The sequence below is a fragment of the Enhydra lutris genome, unplaced genomic scaffold (genome assembly GCF_002288905.1).
Source record: "Enhydra lutris kenyoni isolate GAN:26980312 unplaced genomic scaffold, ASM228890v2 scaffoldscaffold28, whole genome shotgun sequence".
NCBI classification, from domain to species: Eukaryota; Metazoa; Chordata; class Mammalia; order Carnivora; family Mustelidae; genus Enhydra; species Enhydra lutris.
This window is the reverse complement of record NW_019154112.1, coordinates 2,259,501-2,282,671: the sequence shown is the minus strand read 5'-3', so window position 1 is coordinate 2,282,671 and position 23,171 is coordinate 2,259,501. Positions and strand designations below refer to the sequence as shown.

At 42.9% G+C, this 23,171-nt stretch overlaps 1 pseudogene; it reads right to left on the bottom strand.

The window, feature by feature from the left end:
• Window positions 1–4,334: 4,334 nt before the first annotated feature.
• LOC111152503 lies at window positions 4,335–22,900 on the bottom strand (annotated as a pseudogene).
• Window positions 22,901–23,171: the final 271 nt, after the last annotated feature.

Sequence of the window (23,171 nt, the reverse complement as noted above, 5' to 3'; positions counted from 1 at the left end):
AGATGCTCCACTATCTGAAGCAGCCAAGCACCCCAGGGTTTCTTCACTTTAAAAAATAATAATAAACCTTAGTTCTCTTCACTTCTACCTGAATCATTTCTGGATTCCACCTTTCAGATCATGTATTCTCCCTTCCACCTGATCTGCTCTATTTCCAATGTTTCTAATGCATTCTTCATCTCATTTACTGAGTTCAGCTCCAAAATTTCTGCTTGGTGCTTTTTTAGAAATTCGGTCTCTTGGATAAAGTACTCCTTCTATCCATTCATTTTATTACTGAGTTCATTGAATTGCCTGATTCTCTTGTATCTTGTTGAATTCCGTTCTGACAGTTATTTTGAATTCTCTATTATGTAGATCACAGTCTTCTATAAATGTAGGGTTGGTGGCTGGAGAACTGTCATTTCTTTTTAGCAAAACCATATTACCATGATTTTTCATGCTTTTTAATGAGATTTTCCTCTGCCAAATAGTTTGAAGTAGCCAACACCCTTTGTATGTAGACAAAAATTTGTTAACTATGGTTCTAACAGTTCATGGGTGGGAGGTTAGTGGACCTTCTTTAGTATTACAGCAGGTGGCAGAAGAGCACAAGTTTTTGTTTTCTCTTACCAGAGTAGCCCTGGTGGCGGTAAAGACCAGGTTCAAAAAAAAAAAAGGAGGAGACTGGCAACTCTGGAGGGGCCAGTATGTACTAAGTCCCTTGGGTTTGGGGCGTGCCCCACACTCCAGGAGGAGGATCCTCAAGTTCAGGAGTCCAACAGAGCTGGGAGTTCTCTTGCTGAACTCTCAGGGCAGACAGTGCATAAAGTGTTTCTTCTTCTCTGCCTCCTTCCATTGCCTTTTCCTTTCCCCCACTGTCTCCTCCTGGTCATAGATGTCCTACCTCAGAGGACCCTGCTCTGTGGCTTCATAGCTATGGGCTCCTCCAGTCATAGCCCAAAGGGCCAAGTAGCCTTTCACTCACCCCTTTCCACCCATACCTTCTTGGCCCCAGGAGTCACAGGTGAGCATTACCACCACTGTAAAAGCCAGGGTAACAGGCCCCACCAAGCTGCCTGGGCTCTTATCTCCCTGAAGACCAATCCACACCCTCTCAGATGTAAACATGGATGGATCTCGTTGGTGTCTTGTGTGCTTTGCAGAGGAACCTTTGTTGGGTTTTGGAATCCTACTAGTTGTAAACAGAAAGGGGGAGACAGATGGAAGGACTCATTCTGTCATGATGTTGACCTCACTTCTCCCAAGAATGATGGTTTTATCCATTCTTCCTGGAATTACATGGGCAGCTGGTCCACTAGTTTCAAAAGATTCCTCTTTTTTGTGTGGATAATTCCTATCACATCCATACCTTCATTTCCTCTCCATTTCAAAGGAAATATACCCATAGCCCATCTAAAAGGAATCCAGTGTCATAAAGCCGCAAGGTAGACTGTAAGAGGAGATGAACATGTCAGATAATATATTAACACATAGAGTATTTTAAAAAATATACAAAGATCCCAAGGAGTATATTTATGACTTTATTGTTGGGATAAATATTTTGATAAATTTGAAAATTCCTCTACTACCCTTTCCCACGTCCTGTGAGCAGTGCAATGCCCTCCCCCAACATACAGTTCAGTTTAGATGTTTGAATCACGCAGTGTCCGGTCAGGAGGCAGAAACCACATCACTCATGTTAACAGGGAAAATCTGATATAAAGAATTATTAAGAAAGTTGTATTTAATTATGAAAGAGATAAAAGAAATCTCTATGGAAACGAGGAGTAGAAGAGATAGGAAGCAGACATTACGTCTAGGGCTGAGGTAGAACATCCAAAAGATGGAATACATTTGAAAGAATAAGATTGACAGTCTGTTTATTGGACAAGGTGGGACCAGAGTCCCCAGGAAGGAAAGAAATGCACCAACATGTTGCAGACCGAGCCTGTTGGGCAGGAAAACTCTCACTAGAGAACTGACAAGATTCCCTGGGAGGCAGCACTCTAGTACACAACCTGCTACAATGCCATACTCATTCACCCAAAGGCAAGGGAAACTAAGTCTTCTCTGGCCACTGTCAGTAGCATTGTAAGGTCAAGGGGGGAAACAATACCAGAAGTGGGACACCGAGGTGACTCACTCAGTTAAATGTCTTCCTTCAGCTCAGGTCATGATCCCAGAGTCCTGGGATGGAGTCCTGCTTTGGGTTCTCTGCTCAGCAGGGAGTCTGCTTCTCTCTCTGCCTGCCACTCTCTCTGCTTGTGCTCACTCAATCTCTCTCTGACAAATACATAAATAAAATCTTTTTTTAAAAACACGAAAAGAAAAAAGCTTTTTCTCCTGCTATGTCTTGCTGTGTTCCCTCTGGAGCTATGTAGGAATTCAGTGTCTGCATAGACAAAATCTGACTTGCATATGCCTCCCTGGATGAGATTAATTGAAAAACAAAGGAGGAATGCCCAGAACGTTAGGCCTCCATTGAAATTTCTTGGCTGAAAGTGGCCGCATTCTTACTGCGGCTCAAGGCTCTCATCTAGGGAGTAAATGTTTAAATTTGAAGGAGAAACAGGCACATGTGGTGCACATGTACGTCATGAACTCCTAGCCTCCTTGTCCTTACCACATGCAGTCCCATATATTACTGTCCTGACCATTAAGGCTACACTTTCCTCCTTCCTTGCTTTGTGCTTGCACGTGTGTATTGATATGACCCCAATGAAACTGGAGACAAAGCTTGGCTGGAAGCCTTTTGCCACTAGAGTGTCTGGTCCCCAGGCCTCTCCTTTCTACTATGAATGTGTCTGGAGTACTATTTTCATTTGCCATCTCAGGGTTTGCTGGCCAAACCCAACAGTGCACTAACTGACAAAGGCGGTGCCAAATGTGCCACATGGCAAAAAGGAAACATTAATGCCCTCCAGTGTCAACAAGTAGGGCACATGCAGGGTAGATTTGAATCAAAAGACAATGAATTGATAAGGGGCAGATTTCACACTTTTAGTTCCTCAACTTCCACATAAACCATTTACTCACATTGGAACTTCCATATAACAACACAACAACCCCACATTTTCACCCATCTACAGGGCTACACTTAAAATGAAAAAGTTCTCACTCTTTCCCCCAAAATGGAGCAAACAGGCAGTCTCAGGCATTGAATCAGTTATATTTATTCCTTAAGTCCAGACACAGTCATTTGACTATTCTGTTACCTAGAGATTATATTTGAAATATTACCATGGACAACATGCATAAAATCACACTGGTGAGAAGGGAGAAGGAAAATAGATAATTAATACAAATGACACATCTACATGATAAGATAGAAAAATATGCAAAGGGACTCCAGTCCTTTTCCTATTTTTGGTCACAGGCAGGAGTTGAGACCTGTGACCTCCTTCTTCTACTTCCAATTCCGTGTCTTCCTCATCTCTCCCAGAACCACAACAGGTCGGTGTTCTCTACTTCAGGAGCCAACAAACCTTTATTCATTAGGGTCTGAGTCCACAACAGTCTGGCTTCCTTCTGTTTCCTGTGGGTTCCATCCACCTTTACAATTGGACTGGAAATACTGAGAAGCGGTACATAGGTCCTGGAACTGTGCTCATAATCAAAACTTTCTGTAATCCATCCAGGGTCTGAAAACACTCATCTTCATTTACCTCTTTATTCTGGTAGCAGTTCTGTTCTTTTCAACTGCTATTGACTCACAAGGAAACCCAAACTCTCATTTTTTTCCATTCCCTGAATTAATGCAGCACCAGTACTTCAGAAATAACAAATATTTATGAAAGTTCATTAAGATAAGTATGTCTCATCCATTCCTGAATAGGAAGCATGTACAGTAGAATATTACACTCCACTCTTCTTCAAGTCCATTAGCCATACATATTTCTTCAGAAATGTTCAGATGGACAATGTTTTTTAGTCAGAGTGCACATTTCCTAAATAGAGCTGGTAACCCACCCATAGTCTCTGGGTTCATCTGCACAACTCAAACTATATAAAATAAACACGAATTAATTCTTCAGAATAATTCAGACCTCATCTTATTTCATATCAAAACAATACAAAGACTCCATGAAATAATGTTCATGATCAAAAAAACATGACTTCCAGTAGTAAAATTCAGCCAACCCCATTACAGCTGAAAAAGTCAACATTTATCTTCTAATACCTGAGCATAAGGCATGAACCAACTATTCTCATAACCACACCCCAGCAGTCTACACCCAGAAAAGAAGGGCAAGACACCAGGTCATTCAGGACTAACATCAGAGGCTAGTACCCCTGGGAATCCGCAGCTCCAGGAGGAGCCACCATGAGGAATCTGGGACAGGGTTGGAGCATTATGGGGACATAGCTTCAGGACCACAGGGGAGTAATGGAGATTCAGCCCCTGGGTGATCACCATCAACACCACGGCCTGAACTGAGCCCCTGCCCTGAGAGGATCACAGGCTCTTCTGAAGAACAAGGAAGGTTGTTAACGGGTACAGGGGTCTGCACAGGCCCGCCCACCCCAGAGCAGATGGTCAGGGACACATCTCCTGACCTCAAACAGAAGCATGGAAACAGAGTCCCACAGCAGGAAGTGAGAGAGAAGGAGAAAAGGTGGGAACCATCAGTCATGTTGTAGAATGAGGCATCCCCTTCCTTCAGGTCCAGGAAAACCCCTACCCTCTGGGGAATTGGCACAACATGTTCTTTATTAGCAGGGAGGGAACAGAATGTACTTCCATACATCCCCACAACCCAGAACCCCTTTTCTGGGTATTCCTGGTACCAGCCTTTCCTCTCCACATCTTTCCTACAGACCCCCAGGGCCCACTCACTTCCTTCTGCATTCCTTATCTCCACCTCCCAGTAACAGCACCCTGATGTGATGCCTTCATGACCCAAAACACTATAGACTCCATATTCTGAGCCATTGGATGAGTGCTTGAAGGTCACACTAGTCTTGTCATCAGAGACAGCAAGGCTTTCATTGGCAGACTCTGGATCCAGTTTGACAGTCACTGCAGAGACAGTTACCAATCATTCAAGGACTTGCCCTACCACATAACAAGGCACACAACCACCACCACCCCCAACCAGACATCTAGCTGCATGCAAAGAGGGCTAAACCTCATGAGATGAGAGCCTTCTGGCTCAAGCATACAGCCTCTAATTGGAAGAAGAAAGCATAAGACTGATCTGGGTGTTAGACATATCACAGGGCACTTGAGGGCCAGACAGGACTCCAACACTAAAGAATACCCATTTATATCCAGTATCAGTCACACCCAGTAATCTCAGATACATGACTTTAACCACCCCATCCCACTCCACCACCACTGATGATGCCAGCATATGTATCACCACAGCAGGCTTAAGGAGAAGTCAGCAGCCATGGGATAGCAGTAGGAGCACCCAACAACAGAAGTAACTCACAGGCCTGGAACTTCTCCTTCCGCCAATCTACAAGAAAACCACATTGCACAAATGTGAACAACCAATCAGAGACTTGAGGAGACTGTACAGACCAGTGTTAGTACCTATCTCTGAAATACACTGAACCAAGAGTTATAGGGGAAAATGTTTTGGAAGCATGCACGTGGTGAATTTATTTTTCACGCATATTAATTGTCTCTCTCTCTCACAGTCTCCCTCCCTCTCTCTGTCTCTCTCAGTCCTCTCTGACACACACCCCCACACAAACACTCTCTCTCTCTCTCTCTCTCTCACTCATACATCCACAGCCATCATGCTACACTGTTCCCATGAAACCCAAGCCGTAAAGCTTAACACCATTGAGGGCCTGGGTACTGTCCTAAAAAGAAGACTTTATGCACAGATTTCATTATCAAAGTAAGCTTTCTCAATCCCTAGCCACACATCTGTCCTGAAAACTAAGTTTTCTTTTGAGAAAGAACTGAGGAGATCAAAATTTCTGAGGCCTCCATTTACTTATAAAGAACTGGCTAAACTGAACTTGCAGGTTGACTCCAAACCATGGTAGAGGCAATACAACTGGGTGGAGGTGCACTTGGAGGATGACTCTCAGCCATAGGTGAGGAGAGCTCAGGACATGGCACCAGAGAAATCTTGCCCCATCAAGAGGTAATGGAGAAGATTCAAGGAAGGAGAGAGAGAAGTTCAAAGCAAGAAAGTAATGAATTTGCTTCCCTTTATCATGGAGTATTGCAAGGAAAAACATCCCTGTGTGTAAGGGGAAACCCAAAAAAATTGGGTCTAGTCATCTGTTTCTCCTTATAATCACCTAGAGAGATCAAAAGCAAGGATACACCACACATGATCAGCCCCCAATTATGGTTGTGTCCTATGTCCCAGAAACTGTGAATATATTTTGGCAGAGAGGACTTTACAGATGTGAGTAAGATTAAGGAACTGGAGATATGAATGGGGCAGGGGTGGAATAACAATTTCTCCATAAACCTAGACGGAACCTCAAACCCAATTATCCTAATGACCATATCAAGCTACCCTCTGTAAAGTGAGGTCCTGAAATGAGCAAGAGAAGAATACAGTGACCCTTCTCTCAGTGACGCAAAGTATGAACTCCTCCAACCTTCATACTCCCCTTTGGGAAGAAGAAAGGAAGCTAACTAATCACAGCAAATGTATATCTGTCATAAGACCCTGAAAAGTCTGCATGGTAAAACTGTTACCTCCAATAAGACAGACTCCAGAATGAAATTAGAAGGATTATAAAATATCACTTATTTGTAGAGTATAACAAATAACATGGAGGACAAGGGGAGATGGAGAGGAGAAGGGAGTTGAGGGAAATTGGAAGGGGAGGTGAACCATGAGAGACTATGGACTCTGAAAAACAACCTGAGGGTTTTGAAGGGGTCGGGGGGTGAAAGGTTGGGGGAACCAGGTGGTGGGTATTAGGGAGGGCACAGATTGCATGGAGCACTGGGTGTGGTGCAAAAACAGTGAATACTGTTACGCTGAAAAGAAATAAATAATTTTTAAAAAGATTATAAAATAAGAATAGGACACTTTCTTGAATCTTTGCCGACAAAATGGGACCCCTATTCTCCCACAGGTTTATTCAGATAAAGTAGTATGTCCAGCTCTGTTGATTTGCTTATACCAACAAATCACATGAAGTGGGTGGACATGTCACATTTTGAGAAAAGGGAACTTTACTTGTTCTTCACTAAGACATTAGCTGACAGCAAACTCTACACTTCTATATGACAACTGACACAGATTAGCAAAGAAGAGGAATCAAGTGGAGGAGAAGAAGAGGAGAAAGGGAGTTAGTGTTCATTCTGAGACTCTACAGTGCACCCCGAGCTATGCTGTGCACTTCTGTGGACCAAGTGCACTCTTCACCACATTTCCACAGCAAGCTGTTCATTAGAAATTATTCTTCCAATTTCATGAATAAGATCAGATCAGACATTTTTTCATATCACATTATGAGCCCACCAATGTGAAAGTGTTGATTCTACTGTAAGGGTGTCTGTCCTTACAAAATAAAAAGAACATATATAAGGTATGCTTTAAACACAGACATTTCAATCCAGCAGAGAATAGGGTGATTCTAAGAGAAGACTATTTAATCTACATTTTTAACTGATAAGTCCCAAGATTCAGTGAGGCTCTCTAAAGAGTTTTCCTCACACATCTGGTCCCCATAGACTCTTACACCCCTGGCTCCCCCTTCTGTTCTCACAGGCTGTATCCCTCATCATAAATAGAAACAGCCAGGACAGAAAAGGCACATGTCATGGATTCAAATTAAAGGATTATTGGCCAAGATCCATAACCCACCCCAGTGCTAGAGGGTGCTCTGGATAAACTTTCATTGCATTAGCGACCCTAGGATCATACTCCTCCCCCAGGCTACTACAGGAAGGGTGAGATGGCCTCATTATGTGAAGCAAACCCAGTTAGAAAATTACTTCCAAACGCCTTAAAATAAATATAAGTCTTTTCAGAAAACTCTCAAACACCTATCAAGGAGTTTATTACTTTTTGCAAACCCAATAACTTGCATGTCCTCTGTGTACTTCCAAGTCTAACCACAATGGCTGTCATTTGTGGTCTATCTTCTACCTAAAGCCACCCAAAGTGTCTCTTCTTCCCTCAGCCACCCAAAGTTTCTCTGAGAGGAATCACAAGCTCTCTACTTTCCTTCTCATCTCCTTCTCTCTTCTCCAACCAGCTTTTCTTTCCCTGACTTACTCCCAAATTTCCTCTGGTAAACAATTTTCACTCCGCTGAGCTTCTCCTACTGCAATCCTCACACATTGCCCCTAATAAATCTAACCAGTACTGAGCCCATCAGGTAAACCCAGAATTCTCCTAAAATGAGAGATAATGGTTGTGAACAACTATAAGTTACTGTCCTTTAAAAAATTAATTTCTTAATGCTGTAATACAAACATGTACATAAGATTTTGTATATAATGGCCAGTATCTCACAAACCCACTACCAGGATTCCCTAAACATCCTGGAGGCTCTGGATCTTAGAATCAGAACAGCTGACCTAAAGAAAACTACAAAAAAAAAAAAAAAAAAAAAAAAACCAGGAAAACCAAAGCAAGATCCAAAAAGAGATGGGAATTTCAGGGTAAAATGGATTCAGAAAAAGGATCCCTATGGAAGACCTGAGTCCTAAGCAGGCAAGCTTGATTTCTGAAATCTTCCAGAGACAGCAAATTATGAAGTACACCGTTAATGCCACAGTCCAACTGCCCTTAAAAATGACGACTCTGGAGGGGAGGAGTCAAGATGGCGGAGAAGTAGCAGGCTGAGACTACTTCAGGTAGCGGGAGATCAGCTAGATAGCTTATCTAAAGATTGCAAACACCTACAAATCCAACGGGAGATCGAAGAGAAGAAGAACAGCAACTCTAGAAACAGAAAATCAACCACTTTCGGAAAGGTAGGACTGGCGGAGAAGTGAATCCAAAGCGACGGGAAGATAGACCGCGGGGGGAGGGGCCGGCTCCCGGCAAGCGGCGGAGCAACGGAGCACAAAATCGGGACTTTTAAAAGTCTGTTCCGCTGAGGGACAGCGCTCCAGAGGCTTAACCAGGGTGAAGCCCACGCAGGTTCAGCGTGGCCTCAGGTCCCGCAGGGTCACAGAAGGATTGGGGGTGTCTGAGTGTCGCAGAGCTTACAGGTATTAGAACAGGGAAGCCGGCTGCAGAGACAGAGCCGAGGAGTAAGCTCTAAGCTCGGGGTTACCTTGAACCGGTCGCAGGCTCGGTCAGCTCGGAGCACGGCCGGAGGCAGGGTGACGGGAGTAAATCGGCACTGTTCTCTGAGGGTGCACTGAGGAGTGGGGACCCGGGCTCTCGGCCCCTCCTGGCCAGAGACCAGGAGGCCACCATCTTCATTCCCGCCCTCCGGAACTCTACGGAAAGCGCTCAGGGAACAAAAGCTCCTGAAAGCAAACCCGAGCGGATTACTCAGCCCGGCCCGGGTAAGGGCGGTGCAACTCCGCCTGGGGCAAAGACACTTGAGAATCACTACAACAGGCCCCTCCCCCAGAAGATCAACAAGAAGCCCAGCCAGGACCAAGTTCACCTACCAAGGAGTGCAGTTTCAATACCAAGGAGAGCAGCGTAATTCCAAAGGAGGAGAAAGCAAAGCACGGAACTCATGGCTTTCTCCCCATGATTCTTTAGCCTTGCAGTTAATTTAATTTTTTTTCTTTTTCAATTTATTTTTCTTCTTCTGCTAAATTTTTTTAAATTTTACCCTTTTCTTTTTTAACGTTTTTTAACAAGTTTATCTAATATATATATATATTTTTTTCCTTCTTATATTTTTTCTTTAATTGTTCTCTTTTTTTTATTTTTTTTTTTTTTTCTTCTTTCTGAACCTCTTTTTATCCCCTTTCTCCCCCCTCACAATTTGGGATCTCTTCTGATTTGGCTAAAGCATATTTTCCTGGGGTTGTTGCCACACTTTTAGTATTTTACTTGCTCCTTCATCTACTCTTATCTGGACAAAATGACAAGGCGGAAAAATTCACCACAAAAAAAAAGAACAAGAGGCAGTACCAAAGGCTAGGGACCTAATCAATACAGACATTGGTAATATGTCAGATCTAGAGTTCAGAATGACGATTCTCAAGGTTCTAGCCGGGCTCGAAAAAGGCATGGAAGATATTAGAGAAACCCTCTCAGGAGATATAAAGTCCTTTCTGGAAAAATAAAAGAACTAAAATCTAACCAAGTTGAAATCAAAAAAGCTATTAATGAGGTGCAATCAAAAATGGAGGATAAATGAGGCAGAAAAAAGAATTAGCGATATAGAAGACCAAATGACAGAGAATAAAGAAGCTGAGCAAAAGAGGGACAAACAGCTACTGGACCATGAGGGGAGAATTCGAGAGATAAGTGACACCATAAGACGAAACAACATTAGAATAATTGGGATTCTAGAAGAAGAGGAAACAGAGAGGGGAGCAGAAGGTATATTGGAGAGAATTATTGGAGAGAATTTCCCCAATATGGCAAAGGGAACAAGCATCAAAATCCAGGAGGTTCAGAGAACCCCCCTCAAAATCAATAAGAATAGGTCCACACCCCGTCACCTAATAGTAAAATTTACAAGTCTTAGTGACAAAGAGAAGATCCTGAAAGCAGCCCGGGAAAAGAAGTCTGTAACATACAATGGTAAAAATATTAGATTGGCAGCAGACTTATCCACAGAGACCTGGCAGGCCAGAAAGAACTGACATGATATATTCAGAGCACTAAACGAGAAAAACATGCAGCCAAGAATACTATATCCAGCTAGGCTATCATTGAAAATAGAAGGAGAGATTAAAAGCTTCCAGGACAAACAAAAACTGAAAGAATTTGCAAACACCAAACCAGCTCTACAGGAAATATTGAAAGGGGTCCTCTAAGCAAAGAGAGACCCTAAAAGTAGTAGATCAGAAAGGAACAGAGACAATATACAATAACAGTCACCTTACAGGCAATACAATGGCACTAAATTCATATCTCTCAATACTTACCCTGAATGTGAATGGGCTAAATGCCCCAATCAAAAGACACAGGGTATCAGAATGGATAAAAAAACAAAACCCATCTATATGTTGCCTACAAGAAACTCATCTTAAACCCGAAGACACCTCCAGATTTAAAGTGAGGGGGTGGAAAAGAATTTACCATGCTAATGGACATCAGAAAAAAGCAGGAGTGGCAATCCTTATATCAGATCAATTAGATTTTAAGCCAAAGACTATAATAAGAGATGAGGAAGGACACTATATCATACTCAAAGGAACTGTCCAACAAGAAGATCTAACAATTTTAAATATCTATGCCCCTAACGTGGGAGCAGCCAACTATATAAACCAATTAATAACAAAATCAAAGAAACACATCGACAATAATACAATAATAGTAGGGGACTTTAACACTCCCCTCACTGAAATGGACAGATCATCCAAGCAAAAGATCAACAAGGAAATAAAGGCCTTAAATGACACACTGGACCAGATGGACATCACAGATATATTCAGATATTTCATCCCAAAGCAACAGAATACACATTCTTCTCTAGTGCACATGGAACATTCTCCAGAATAGATCACATCCTTAGTCCTAAATCAGGTCTCAACCGTTATCAAAAGATTGGAATCATTCCCTGCATATTTTCAGACCACAATGCTCTGAAGCTAGAACTCAATCACAAGAGGAAATTTGGAAAGAACCCAAATGCATGGAGACTTCTAAATGCAGCATCCTTCTAAAGAATGAATGGGTCAACCAGGAAATTAAAGAAGAGTTGAAAAAATTCAAGGAAACAAATGATAATGAAAACACAACGGTTCAAAATCTGTGGGACACAACAAAGGCAGTTCTGAGAGGAAACTATATAGCGGTACAAGCCCTTCTCAAGAAACAAGAAAGGTCTCAGGTACACAACCTAACCCTACACCTAAAAGAGCTAGAGAAAGAACAAGAAAGAAACCCTAAACCCAGCAGGAGAAGAGAAATCATAAAGATCAGAGCAGAAATCAATGAAATAGAAACCAAAAAAACAATAGAACAAATCAACGAAACTAGGAGCTGGTTCTTTGAAAGAATTAATAAGATCAATAAACCCCTGGCCAGACTTATCAAAAAGAAAAGAGAAAGGACCCAAATAAATAAAATCATAAAGAGGAGAGATCACAACGAACACCAAAGAAATACAGACAATTATAAGAACATACTATGAGCAACTCTACGCCAACAAATTTGACAATCTGGAAGAAATGGATGCATTCCTAGAGACATATAAACTACCACAACTGAACCAGGAAGAAATAGAAAGCCTGAACAGACCCATAACCAGTAAGGAGATTGAAACAGTCATCAAAAATCTCCAAACAAACAAAAGCCCAGGGCCAGACGGCTTCCCGGGGGAATTCTACCAAACATTTAAAGAAGAACTAATTCCTATTCTCCTGAAACTGTTCCAAAAAATAGAAATGGAAGGAAAACTTCCAAACTCATTTTATGAGGCCAGCATCACCTTGATCCCAAAACCAGACAAGGATCCCATCAAAAAAGAGAACTACAGACCAATATCCTTGATGAACACAGATGCAAAAATTCTCGCCAAAATACTAGCCAATAGGATTCAACGGTACATTAAAAGGATTATTCACCACGACCAAGTGGGATTTATTCCAGGGCTGCAAGGTTGGCTCAACATCCGCAAATCAATCAATGTGATACAATTAATAAGACATTAATAATGTGACATTAATAAGAGAAAGAACAAGAACCATATGATACTCTCCATAGATGCTGAAAAAGCATTTGACAAAGTACAGCATTCCCTTCCTGATCAAAACTCTTCAAAGTGTAGGGATAGAGGGCACATACCTCAATATTATCAAAGCCATCTATGAAAAACCCACCGCAAATATCATTCTCAATGGACAAAAACTGAAAGCTTTTCCGCTAAGGTCAGGAACACGGCAGGGATGTCCGTTATCACCACTGCTATTCAACATAGTACTAGAAGTCCTAGCCTCAGCAATCAGACAACAAAAGGAAATTAAAGGCATCCAAATTGGCAAAGAAGAAGTCAAACTATCACTCTTCGCAGATGATATGATACTATATGTGGAAAACCCAAAAGACTCCACTCCAAAACTGCTAGAACTTGTACAGGAATTCAGTAAAGTGTCAGGATAGAAAATCAATGCCCAGAAATCAGTTGCATTTCTCTACACCAACAACAAGACAGAAGAAAGAGACATTAAGGAGTCCATCCCATTTACAATTGCACCCAAAACCATAAGATACCTAGGAATAAATCTAACCAAAGAGACTAAGAATCTATACACAGAAAACTATAAAGTACTCATGAAAGAAATTGAGGAAGACACAAAGAAAAGGAAAAATGTTCCATGCTCCTGGATTGGAAGAATAAATATTGTGAAAATGTCTATGCTACCTAAAGCAATCTACACATTTAATGCAATTCCTATCAAAGTACCATCCATTTTTTTCAAAGAAATGGAACAAATAATCCTAAAATTTATATGGAACCAGAAAAGACCTCGAATAGCCAAAGCAATATTGAAGAAGAAAGCCAAAGTTGGTGGCATCACAATTCCGGACTTCAAGCTCTATTACAAAGCTGTCATCATCAAGACAGCATGGTACTGGCACAAAAACAGACACATAGATCAATGGAACAGAATAGAGAGCCCAGAAATAGACCCTCAACTCTATGGTCCACTAATCTTCGACAAAGCAGGAAAGAATATCCAATGGAAAAAAGACAGCCTCTTCAACAAATGGTGTTGGGAAAATTGGACAGCCACATGCAGAAAAATGAAATTGGATCATTTCCTTACACCACACACGAAAATAGACTCAAAATGGATGAAGGATCTCAATGTGAGAAAGGAATCCATCCAAATCCTTGAGGAGAACACAGGCAGCAACCTCTTCGACCTCAGCCGCAGCAACATCTTCCTAGGAACATCGCCAAAGACAAGGGAAGCAAGGGCAAAAATGAACTATTGGGATTTTATCAAGATCAAAAGCTTTTGCACAGCAAAGGAAACAGTTAACAAAACCAAAAGACAACTGACAGAATGGGAGAAGATATTTGCAAATGACATATCAGATAAAGGGCTAGTGTCCAAAATCTATAAAGAACTTAGCAAACTCAACACCCAAAGAACAAATAATCCAATCAAGAAATGGGCAGAGGACATGAACAGACATTTCTGCAAAGAAGACATCCAGATGGCCAAGAGAAACATGAAAAAGTGCTCCACATCACTCGGCATCAAGGAAATACAAATCAAAACCACAATGAGATACCACCTCACACCAGTCAGAATGGCTAAAATTAACAAGTCAGGAAATGACAGATGCTGACGAGGATGCGGAGAAAGGGGAACCCTCCTACACTGTTGGTGGGAATGCAAGCTGGTGTAACCACTCTGGAAAACAGCATGGAGGTTCCTCAAAATGTTGAAAATAGAACTACCCTATGACCCAGCAATTGCACTGCTGGGTATTTACCCTAAAGATACAAACGTAGTGATCCGAAGGGGCACGTGCACCCGAATGTTTATAGCAGCAATGTCTACAACAGCCAAACTATGGAAAGAACCTAGATGTCCATCAACAGACGAATGGATAAAGAAGATGTGGTATATATACACAATGGAATACTATGCAGCCATCAAATGAAATGAAATCTTGCCATTTGCGACGACGTGGATGGAACTAGAGGGTATCATGCTTAGTGAAATAAATCAATCGGAGAAAGACAACTATCATGATCTCCCTGATATGAGGGAGAGGAGATGCAACATGGGGGGTTAAGGGGGTAGGAGAAGAGTAAATGAAACAAGATGGGATTGGGAGGGAGACAAACCATAAGTGACTCTTAATCTCACCAAACAAACTGAGGGTTAATGGGGGGAGGTGGGTTGGGGGGTGGGATTATGGACATTGGGGAGAGTATGTGCTATGGTGAGTGCTGTGAAGTGTGTAAACCTGGCGATTCACAGACCTGTACCCCTGGGGATAAAAATATATTATATGTTTATAAAAAATAAAATTAAAAAAAAAATGACGACTCTCTTGTCACTAGAAAAACAAACTATCAGTTGAACAAGGTGTGTCCAGAGGGTGCTGCTAATTTTAACAGCAACCTACAGTAGAGGATGGGTCAGAATAGAGGCAGATCTGTGTTCCCAAGGATGGTCCCTGCAGTCTTCAGAACACAACAGACATAACAAGGAGATCAGGGACAACAACCCCATCCTGGTGTGAGGTCCGATGACAGAGAAGGTGGCACAGTCGAGGCTGGGGAGGTAAAGTCACAGGAAACTGAGTCACTTACCTGCATACAGTTTTGCCTTCTTCAAGGCTGAAAGGGAAGACACGCTGGTGAGACATGAGCCAGAACAATTCTGCATAGTATTGATCTACTGGCACTTGCCTCCTCTCTGTGCTGCAGGTGACACTATAACAGAGTAAGGAGAGAGGCTTGAGAGGAGATACCCTCCTGACATGGGCAGACAATAGGATGTTCTGGGAAATTCCCGGGACCACAGGTCAGAGAGCCGGCATTGTAGGCTGAGTTCCATGCCTGCCTGTTGCTGCTGTGTGACCTTTGCCAAGTTAGTGTCCTGAGTCTTAAAAACCACAATATTAAAATACAAACTTTGAGAAACAAACTGAGGGTTTTGGAGGGGAGTGGGGTGGGAGGTTGGGTGAGCCTGGGTGGTGGGTATTATGGGAGGTACATATTACTTAGAGCACTGGGCGTGCTGCATAAACAACGAATTCTGGAACACTGAAAAGAAATTAAAAAAAAAAAGATACATGTAGTTGAATAGTGAAACCATCAAAATAAGACTTAAATTAAAAATCAAAAGCACTTTTAACTATTAAACTTCTATTCTCCTATGGACAAGTAGACTTAAGAGTCAACCAAGAAAAACAATTTTAACCAGAAGAGACAAAATTTAAAAAATAAACAAATTCAGCAGAGTCCAAAGAGACAAATGAAAATAACATAGAACTGAACGATTGATTATAACATTAAGAATCTCTAAGGTGAAAAAACTCTTAAGTTATTCATTCAATTTTATGCACACAAGCATTGCAAGGCCAGTTATCTATATGCATTTGATTGTCTGAACAATAGAAGAGACACAACTTCTGTGGAAACACTGAACCCATAAGAGTCAGGTAGACCTCCTGGGGCCAGTGGAGAAGAATTTTAATCTCTAAAGAAATTTCATGTTTAAAAAAAATTGGTAGCAGTGTGGGAGGTACTTAGCATAAATAGAGTCAACATCTAAATCTGGTTCTTCTTTTTTTTATGGGGTGCAGCAGGATTCAACAATATGTCAAAGTGTGCATTTCAAATAAATTTTGATAAAAAATAGTATTCCTTCAAAGAACAATACACTATGTCCAACCATTCTTGATTACCAAAAGAAAATACATAATATTAACAAATTTCATCCACAGAATTTTTCTGAAATGAATCCCAAATCAATTGCATCCCAAAATAAAGAAATTTTCACATGGACAGAAAAACACACAAAATTTTTATTCCATCTGCTTTCAATTTGCCTTAAAGGTCAAAAATTATACAATGTATGAAAATATATTAAGGAATAAAATATACATTTTCATGAATGTAAGAAATCATTATTACATCCAATGATTTCCAAGACAGAAAGATATGGGAAATAACACAAAGGGGAAATGAAATAAGGACCAGGATGTTAGGTAAGCTCTATGGTAAAAGTGGCCAAACGTTCTCAGAAAACACATTACTGGTCCAGTAATAACTTATCCCATGACATTCCCACCCAAGCTCTGCCCAGTCCTCTACCCAACACTTTGTGATCAGTACCTCCAGGAACTGGAGAGAAAAGACTCTCCCACAATGGTGTTATGTAGAGGGATCACAATCTTGAATTTAATGACCCCCACTTATTTATATAGTTTCTCTAAAATATTCCAGAGTATTCCGGTTGACTGAGAACCAGTTGCATTGAAAACTAAAAGCTACAAAGGCGGTGGGTAGGTCAATCCAAGATGCACGACAGACTTCAGTGACCACCATCATTCCAGGTTTCAAAACACCATGTGCGAAACAATAGCCCAGATGGGGGAAGCCCATGGAGCAAGTTCTGTCTCCAACCAGTTTCCACTTCTGCACCAGGGACGGGTCCTCATGTCTCTGCATGAAACAGAGAGGGGACACTATGGCTTAGGGGGCAAGAGACCCAAGGATATCCAGACAGTCACTCACCGGCCAGGTAAGCAGATTTCCTCCAGTCTGAAAGGCAACACAGGAAACAGGTGAGCTGACAACCAGAATGTCTCCTACAAATGTGACATAGAAACTTCTGGGAAAGGACACAACATACCAAGTTCTGCCTGGAGTTCATCTGAAAACAAAATGAAAAATACACATAAACTCCCATCACTAAGAGCAGCAAAGACTGTACCTGGAAAACCCACAAGAGCATCTATATGTCTCCATGAAGATCTAACTTCAGACCCCTTGAGCCTCCACAGCCCCACCTGTCCTCTCTGGTCCTCCTCAGCCCCCGCTCCTGGCCAAGGGCCTACTGTCCACTTCTCCTCTGCACCAGCTTCCACATTGTCTGCCTTGGCCCTGTCCTGCCTTACCTGTGGCCTTCAGTGCCTCCTCCTTTATCTGCCGGTCCTCCTCCTTGTCTCTGTGCAGTTTCTCCCATTCCTGCATATCCTTGAGCTTTGCAGTATGTTCTCTCATGATGTAGAAGACAACCCCAAGGAGTAGGAGCATCAGCACAGTCAGGATCACCATGAAAGTCAGCTTCCAGGGAGAACTCTGAGGGAAGAAGGGTTCTGTGCCCAGCCAGACACCCCATCAGGGCACTGCTCAGGATGGCCCCACCCAGAACACACAGGGACCCCCAACCAGATAATCCCACACTTCTAGGAGTGGGAAGTAGTACTGACCTGGGATGAAAATGGCCATTGCTTTCTCCTGGCCCAATATGGGGTTGAGGACTGAGCAGGTCACATTCCCAGAAGAACTGTCCTTCACCACAAGAGTTGCCTTTATGGTGAACAGCCCTTCAGCATCTTGGGCTTGGGTCTCAGAGAACGTCAGGAACTTCTCTCCACTTAGAGCTCTCCACTGCACTTGGGGCTTTGGGAACCACCCCGAGGCCATGCACACAACTCGGACCCCGTCCTCCTCTGGCCCTGTGATGTGCACTTGAGGGGCAGAGCCCACACCTGAAGAGAGAAGCTTGAGAGCACAGGGAGGCCACCCAGAGCCCAGGGATTCCAGCAGAACCTTCCTGTACACAACTCCATGCACAGCACTGCATTTTGGGGGCTCTTTGGGGGGAGTGGTCCTTACAAGGATTAATGTAAGGGGTCCTGCCATGGAGAACAGAAGGAAGGATCATGGGGACCTGTGGCAGGCCCAGAGAGCAGGCTCTTCTCCCTAACCATGAGGGTGGGAATTCCATCACCCAGAGGGATAGAAGGAGGAATTTGGCTCCAGGATCCATCCTTCTCTGCTCTTCATAACTCACACACTCTCCAGGGCATCTGCGGGCACACCCACTGCCACTCGGTCATCACTTCCGCCAACCTACATACCTCCTGAACTTGCTCCCTAATATCCACATCTCTGGTTTAGCTGTGCCAGGATTCCGCACAGATGCTTCAGACTCAAATCCTGAACTAATTCATTTTGGCCCCATCTGTGATAGGATAATGTTGAATATACCCCCAATCTTTCATTCTTCTTTACATCCAGCCAGCCCTCTGCCACCTACTGTTAATGCCTTCACACTCTGCTTCTGGGCTCCATCCTGTGACTTGACTCAGCCCCTGAGAGTTCAGGGAATGGGACTCTAGCAGAGGTTGGAAACTGCTTGTGCCATTGCCCTGTCCTCTGCCACAGAACAGATATTTTCAGGCTAGCGCAGCCTTTCCAGCTGAAGCTGTCCCAGATCAACCAATAGGCACCTGGACAACACCAGCTGAGCAAAGCCAGCCAAGGTTCAGTGGCAGAACAAAATATATTAAAAGTAGGAAGCTTATTATCCCTGTTGAAAATAGGGAAAGAGAGCCCCTTCCCATCTTTTCTTGTAGCATTTACTTGAGGTGTTTTCGGTGTTTTCTCTCCTCTTTGAAATGTATATAAGTACTTTAAAAAAAAAAAAAACAAATAGGTCTTTTGCCAGTTCTGTGATCCAAGAATGTGTTTCTCAAGGACCTGGGAGCCCTTACTTTGAACTGCTCACACCAAGGAGCACAGCAGCCCTTTCTTCCCCTTCTCTGCCAGGGTAGGAGCCTAACCTCTGAGGGCACCAAGATCCACGTGTAAAATCACTACCTGTCATCATGATGGGAGAATCAGTAAAAAAAAAAAAAAAAATACACTACTGTAACTTTTATTTGTCTGGGAAAGTCTTCATCTCTCCTTCTATTCTGAATTATTCCCTTGCTGAATTCTTGGCGCTATATATATATATATATATATATATATAGCGCCAAGAATATATATATATATATATTTTTTTTTTTCCCCCTTTTAGAACATTGAATATATCACACCACTCCATTCTGGCCTGCAGAGTTTCTATTGAAATTTCCAGAGTATATACAAGTGTTGAATCACTATATTGCACACCTGAAATGAATATAACACTCTATGTTAACTACAATGGAATTTTTTTTTTATACGTAAGAAAGGAGAATTTGGTTTTCCTCAGAATAAAGCCAATTAGCTAACTTATATGCTCACCCAATTTCCAAGCAAATATAAGGTGCACCATCTAGGACAAATAGTGCTAGCAAGTCCACCTACATGAGGGCTCATAACTGTTGACCCTGAGAACATGTATGGGATGAGTTCTGTCTGCATATGGAAGAGATGAGATTTCTTCTGTCTTTGCATTTCTTGATAGAATCTCTGTGATGCACAGCACATTGTAGTTAATGATAATTTAATAATAAAAAGAAGCTTTCTTCCTACTGTCTTAGGGACAAGATTCTGAGTTGGAAGATTATAGTTTTAATTATATTTCCCGTACAAGACTGAAGATTTATGAGTAAGACCTGTTAAGATTAGCCGAACACAGCCCAGATGAACTGAACTCCCTGAATGCCAGATTAAATACATGCTTGTTGTTATAGGCCACTGAGATTTCTATGTCTGTGTTATACAGCATTATAGCAGCAATCTGCAGCTTACACATAAAAGCAATATTTCTACCACTAAACAATCAATTAAAAAACAAAAAAACCCTGTGAGTACCTGAAGTCCCTTCTCTCCACGCCTCCAAACTGTCCTTCTCCCGAAATCTACTCACTCAGGTGGGTCTACTTTCCAAAACTCTCTGATGCTGGAGTGCTCCCTTCCCACCACACTGCCCGTACACGAATGCAGGAGGCTATCCTCTCCACCCCATAACTACATCCAGGCCTCCAGGCTTGCTCACCTTCCATTCACCTTCCATCACAGCTGCTAAAGCAAACCTGCCCTCACACACCTCGCTCCACTGCTCTGTTGAAAATTCCCTCAGCCCTGCATCTAAACGGCATAAGAGCACATGAAGCCTTTGATGGTCTGGTATTACCACCCCCACTACCCCGCAAACAAAACTCCTATCCACTTCCTCCCCAATACCACCATCTGCACCCTTCAGGGAGTACACACTCCATTCCCAGGACAATTGGGTTGACTGCTCAGACCCACAATCACCATGCTATGTATGCCCCACACAGACCCATCAACCAGAAGGCCATTTCAGAACACTGTCTGCTTCACTCAAATATCTGCTTAAGTGTGCGTTATTCATGGGCTTCTCCTGATAAATCCCTTCTCTGTGCACCTGGACCAGGAACACCTCTATATTCTGGATAGTCACTTCTCACCACCATCCTATTCACCTCCACACCAATCATGTGTCCTCTCTCTCTGCCCAGACTCACCAGCCACACTCCTCCCTCAGGTGTCTCACATGGGTTGTTCTTCTGCTTGGACTCTCACCCCTAAAATATTTATTTGGCTAAATCTCTACTCACCACCATCTAACAGTGTCTATAACCTATCTATTTGGCTATTTATTGTCTGTATCATATAAACTCTACAGGGCAAGGACCTTTATTTGTTACACTGAGATATCCAGGTGCAGAGAACAATAGCTATCACATACCAGGAGTTCTATATATTTAAACTGAATAAGTGAAGAGTGAAAGACCCATTTTACCTCTTTATAAATTGAGGGCTATTAACTTAGACCCTGAGGTGGATCCAAATTCCAATACTGCAGGTCTCTAAATATCGATCAGCACCCAACTGCCACCTTCAGTTCCAAACCAGCCTCTTCATAGAAGATTCCCATTCAGAAGAAGCAGGTATACAGCCCATTGTCGAAAGCCTGGACATTGTGGATGCACACAGCAGCCTCCTCCTGGGTGAGGAAATCCTTCACCAGTGAGGTTCACCCTCTGTACTGAGCCAACTGCTCTTCTCTCTGCTCCCGTTGGTTTTATAGATGAACACTGCTTCTGCGAACTTGGAGCAGAACCACCGCAGCTCCATATTCTCCACATCACTGGCCGGGGACACACGACATGGCAGCGTGATGTCCTCACCTAACACTGCCAAAATGGGTTCCGAGGGGCCAATCACCATAAACTCCTCTATGGACACAGACATAGGAGTGAGAAAGCTGGAGAGATGCAGGACAGGGAAGGGAACACGCTGTCAAGAGGGAGGCCCTGACTTAGGGATTCAGCTGTGACAATTCCTAATGGAACAATTTTATCCTACAACTTTGAAACACACAAATGGTGTCAAAGCGACTCCTCAGCAGCCTGTGCTCCTGACTCCAGGCCCTTCCATGAAGGACTCTCTAACTTTGTAGGTCCAACCTTCCACAGGCATCACAATCACCAAGAAGCCCTCTTAAACACAGACAATTGGGCTCTACCCCAAGGCCTCCTGGTTCAGTAGGTCTGGAGTGGGTCCAAGAATGTGCATTTCTAAGGAGGTGGTGAGAAGCTTATACTGATGTTCCAGGGACCACACTCTGAGAACCACAGCTCTAACCTGCCTCCTCTAAGGACAAGACTGAAAACTCACCAAAGAGCACTACTGTGGCCTAGTGGTAACATCCTATTCATTGCATCACACCTGGAACTTCCCTACACCCACTCCTAAAGTTATTGTTTTTGCCCATGTCTTTTTCTTCTACTGAATTATATGTGTGCTAGACACTAGACCTCACAGTTACTTCCATTAAAACCTGCCTTCATTCCACTGCTCACAGAACGCAAATCACAACCTGTGTCCAAAGAAGGTTCATCCCACTGCCCCAGCCCCTCGCAGGCCTTAGTCTTCTGCGACCTGGTAGATATGTCACAGCAGGACACTTTGGCAGGACAAACCCCACCTACAACCAAATACTGACTTCTCAGCTCCTGTGCTACTCAAATTTGGCTGAGTCACTGTCTTACCAGGGGGATGACAATTACTAGTCTCCCTGTGACATCCTCCCTCCAGTCAATGTCTGTGAACCTTTAAACCTGTAAGCAAAACCATGTCCATCCTCTACCAAAGCACTTCAATGATTCTGCAGTTGCCCAAGTGATCCCGAGCCCATTAAGGAAGACCCTCCCTGCTCTCTGATCCCTAACTCCTGCTTCTCTCCCCATCATTCACTCTGCTCAGGCCAACACTCACCACCTCTTCTCCTTGAACACCCAGGTACACCAACAGCTTTCTCTGGCTACTCCTTACTGTGGAGAACTTCTTCCCATGGGATCCAGACAGGCTCCTCCCACCTCCTCCATGTCTTTGTTCCCATCTCATTACATACAGTGACCACCTTATGGAGCACTGCTGCCTGCCCACTTGCCATCCTGCAGCCCTGACTGCTGCACCTGCTCTATGTCCTTGTCCCATGCTCTCCACTTCTCTAACAGACATAGACTGTATGCGATTGTGGTATTTCAAACACGCTCTCCCTGCCAGAATGTAAGCTCTGTAAAGATAGAGACTGGCTGCTTTGTGCACAGAGTAGCACCTAACATGTACTCAGTACCCTATAAATATTTGTGAAATACAAGTACCAGTAAAGCCAGGAAAGAAAAAGCCAATAAAACCAAGAAACAAAAAATAAAGAGAATTAT